General features: G+C 36.2%; 1 protein-coding gene across 1 annotated transcript in view; it reads right to left on the reverse strand.

Moving 5' to 3' along the window:
* The window catches only part of me1 (malic enzyme 1, NADP(+)-dependent, cytosolic), a gene marked incomplete at its 5' end in the record, with an annotated part of 107,671 nt that overhangs the window by 33,679 nt on the left and 69,293 nt on the right, over positions 1 to 4,699 (reverse strand).

The following is a 4,699-nucleotide window of genomic DNA, read 5'->3' on the forward strand; positions in this document are numbered from 1 at the left end:
GTGTGTGTGTGTGTGTGTGTGTGTGAGAGAGAGAGAGAGAGAGAGAGACAGATTGTCCAGCTGTTCAGTCGGTGTTACGGCCACATGGCTGCAGTTACAGAGGAGGTCACACAACAACAGTGGCTCCAGGGTTGGTTATGTTTACTCACTAAAGTAAACTGTGTTTTTCCTCTAATTGATTAGACAGGACTGAAAAGTTTTTGTTGAGATGACTGGAACTTTTTTTTTTTTTTTGTCTTTAGACACAAAGCAGAGGACTCCTGTTTGGAAAACTTCTAAATGTGTCTGTTTCTGTTTGGTGCATTACTGTGCAACAAAGCTCAGAAACAAGTGGAAACTCTTACTACTGATGCTGGCAGTAGTGCTTTAGTGCTTTGAGTTTGTCAACTACCAAGAAGGTTCCCAAATTTCTGAATTAATAAGTCTATTCAATTCAACATATTGCRTGGTGCATTGTCACAATGAATGTTGTCTCAGGGCACTGTGCAAAAACATTCAAATTCTTAAAAGTCAATTAAAACTGCAAGCAATGATAAGCAATGTGGGGCGGCTGGCAGAGTGGTTAGGGGAGTCATCCTGGAACTGGTAGGTTGCAGGTTCAATCCCCTGTTTCAGCTGTCTTAGTTGTTGTGTCCTTGGGAACCCCCACTGCCTCTGATGTGTGTCCCATCAGTGTATGAATGTGATTGGCACTGATCAGTCTCCATAGATTGATTGTACATGTTAGCTTTGTAGGACATCTAATAGAGTGCTGTGTGAATGGGTAAATGAGGACACAGATTGTAGTGTGAAGAGCTTTGAGTGTCCTGGTTGGATAGAAAGGCATTATATAAGTACAGTCCCTTTACCATTTACCATAAAGGGCCCTAGTGCACCAAGGAAACTTGGTTGAGCATGTCCAGCTAAAGCAGTCACCGGTCCTCCTCTCAAGTTTGTCCAGTACAACAGTACCAAATGGCCAATTATGCACTAAACGGGTCACGTCCAACTTTGTTGACATGTCCCGGCCACACCCTCTGGTAGCTGCAAAACATGAAAATCTTCTCGGTTCCTTAAAGTGCTTCAACTTTACACAACAGTTTTGAAGATGTTAGGATGAGTGATAGATGTTTTCTAACTCTAAGATCCCTTTTTTCACGAAAACTAGGTGGCTGTTTTACAGAGCTTCACAACAGCTAAGAAGATCACAAAGTTCACAGTACAAAAGTTAAAACCAACAGTAAAAACAATACAAATGCCACTATATTTACGCAATCTCAAATATTTATTTGTTTTCATTTATTTATTTTATTCATTAAAGGAAACAAAACAAAAAGCGAACAAAGAAAAATCACTTGTCTGCTCTTATAAAAAATTAATAACCACAAACAAACCCAAGCTTGTATAATGTAGAAATTTTATATAATGTGATCCTTTTTTTGTTTGTTTGTTTGTTTGTTTAAAAAGCATACAAAATGTATTCTCATGTATAATGCTACCCCTAGTTTTGGTCTGTGTACATATTGGTGGATATTTTGTGACTGAGCAAATGAATTTTGTAATTAATTGAGGTCATTTACTTTAAATTGGAAGAGAATCAACAAGTCTCTATTTAATATATGCCTCACTTCACTAGTGTAAGAATAATATTTACATTCCAGTGCTGACATAAGTAGAATCCCCCACATAAGGTGCAACCAGGGTTTCATAAATATTATGAGATCATGTGATTTGGGGCCATTTTGTTTTAGATCTCTGAAGCAAAGATCTAAAAATAAGCATTTAACTGCAAATTTATTTGGTTTTCTGCATATTATTCAGGCAACCAATTTGAACATTTTTTTACAAGATCAGTATATTGATCAGATTCTTCAAGAAACTCTGATTTTGAGCTTTGTAGCAGCGTCAGAGGAAAACCGAAGTTTAGAATGAGACTTGTTCTAGCACAGGGCTATTGAATTGTTTACATCCTGGGTTTTCTATTTGGGCACTGACTGAATGGTATGTGCATATATATATATATAGATACAGTATATGTGTATGTGTATATTTGTATGAAAGTGTACTGATATGTAGGTATGGGTATGTTTATGTGTATATGTATAAATTTATACTGTATATGTATATGGGTTTGGTTTTCAGCAAGGCTATAGTCATTATAATTATATAGATATGCATTTTTGTTGCTTGGTTTTGCCATCTTTGTTTTTGTAGGTGTGGAGCCAAGATGTCGGGTGTGCTGTCTTGTGTTTTCTCAACATATATTTCACATATATTCTAATCTCTCTTTCTCTCTTTCTCATTACATTTCACTTTTTTCTTTCTCTTTCTTTTTCTCCTATTAAAAAAAGCCACTGATGATGAAGAAGCTAAGATGCAAATATTCTGATATTCAGTTCTGCTTTCTACTGAAGTGGCAAGAAGGAAATGATTATAAGAAAGATAAAATAAGCAAAAAAAAAAAGAATGAGACTTGTTCTAGCACAGGGCTATTGAATTGGCGGCCAATTGCTTTCTTCATCTCTTAAGCCCAAACCCCCGGTTTCTACTTTAATTACTCCAAGTTCTTTTAGATAAACATAGGCATGTTTGGTATCGACAGAAACATCAGAATCTTGGCTAGAAGCTGGTAAAAACCATTTCTATAAACACTCAAGACAGTTAAAACTACAAGCAGTTGACGATAAAATGATGAAAGTGAAAATAAAATTGGTTTAAAAATTTGGCAAGTCAGAGATGTCAAAATATTATTTGGGTCTAATAGGAGGCATGATGTGTTCTTTTTGTTTTTGATAATGTTTAATTATCACTACTTTTACAGGGTTCTGTATGTTGTATTCATGATTAATCATGAATACAACATACAAAACCCTGTAAAAGTAGTGATAGTGATAGTAGCCCTGTGCTAGAACAAGTTCGTTTATTTTGCTGCATTTAAATGCAGCAAAATAAACTAATTCAAAGGTAACAGATCTTTTTAATACTTGGTTTATTTACAGAATAACTTTAATTGCTGGATGATCGGCCCCTCTCTTGACCGGCAGTAACTGTGGCCCCCGGAGCAATATATTTGAATAACTCTGTTCTAGCTGATAGTTAACCAGAGGGCACTATTATAAATCTATCACAAAATTTCCCAGGAGATTGGCAAATGTACCAGTGTGCCCTCTGGTGGAGAAATAGATTGTTTTGGGGATGTCTACTTCCACACAACACCAATAAACACAAATGGACACCATCACAGACAAAACATATTTAGTCAGAAAAGACTGTTTGTTGTTTAATTCCACGCTTGGGCTATTTGCACATTATTAAAAGCTAACCTGAATAAAAAGACTACAAGATCAGATTTAAAAAGACCCAGGTCAGTAATTGAGTGCAAGACGTGAAGTTGTTTCCACAGAATGGGTTTAGCAAGAAAAAGGCCCTGTTATCCCAACGTTTATATTTGGACTTTAAAGATGTATTAGAAGATCTTAAGATTCGCTCATTGCTAACGGAAAGCTACTAGTTCAGCTAAATAAGGTGGGGCAAGACCATTAAAGCTTTACAAGTTAACAATAAACATTTTAAATCCATTCTAAAACAGACTGGAGGCCTGAGGAGAGAGAATAAAAATCGGGGTGATGTGCTCACTTCTGGGAGTGTTCATTATATGCTTTGAAGGTGTTTGATTAAGATCATGGAGATTCCAACATTCAGAGTGCTACAGTGGTCAAGCCTTGGAACATACTTGCCACTTTCTCTGAAGACAATCGAACAATCCAGAAGCTTTAAGGTAACTGACAGTTTGACCCCACAGAATGAACGTTAGGAAACAACTTCTTATGATGGATGAAAAGAGACAGGCAAACTGGCAGTAAGTCCTAATCCATGTCAGCTTGAAGGTTACCAAAAACATTTTGTGTTCACCTTTCAGTTTTGTCCTCACCTCCCCCATGTTTGGCTTTCTGTCATTGTAGGTTCAGGGCAGCTGCCGACCTCCTGACCTTTGACTTGAGGGAAACCCTTAGAACTTTAGAAGGAGGACAGCATTCAAACCAGTGAGGAACTAATCTGAAGACATGGTGTGCAGAGCCATGCTGTTTTATCACAGTGGATGAAGCAAGGATCTTTTTTGAACAAWGTTAGAACAGTTTGGATAAAAGCCAGCTGACACCAGCATTACTGGAGCTGCAGAGGATCTGAAAACGTTTGGCTCAAACATAAAAAAGAACTAAGTGATCAGTGTTATTTCTGCTACTTATTTTTTTTTTTACAGAAAACATTGATACTGTTTTAATAAATCATTCTTTGTTCTTACAGACTGAGTGATGAGTACAACTTTAATTTTAGTTTACCCATAGCTTTTTCAAAAATGACCTTAAGATGGGCTATATTTAGGTGAATCCATGTATGGTTTGCCCCTTGTTTGTTTTTTTTAAATAAAATTGAAAAAACAAACAAACAAACAAAAGTTTTTTTTCTCCATTTTCCAAACCTAAACGTAAAAATGTAAAATCAAACTAATGAATTTTAAACATCCACCGTGTTTGATTTTGGTTTTGCTTAGCTTAATCCAAAATAAAATATAGCATTGTTTTAATATGTAGCAATACCTGAAATGGCAGATGTCAAAGAATAAAAGTTTATAGTGGCTGGAAGAAGAGTGCTTAAAAACACAAACCATTGCAGAAGATAGACAGCGGCTGCACTCCAACCTTATTCTGAACCTTAATCA

Source organism: Austrofundulus limnaeus, unplaced genomic scaffold (assembly GCF_001266775.1).
Source record: "Austrofundulus limnaeus strain Quisiro unplaced genomic scaffold, Austrofundulus_limnaeus-1.0 Scaffold253, whole genome shotgun sequence".
Taxonomy (NCBI): domain Eukaryota; kingdom Metazoa; phylum Chordata; class Actinopteri; order Cyprinodontiformes; family Rivulidae; genus Austrofundulus; species Austrofundulus limnaeus.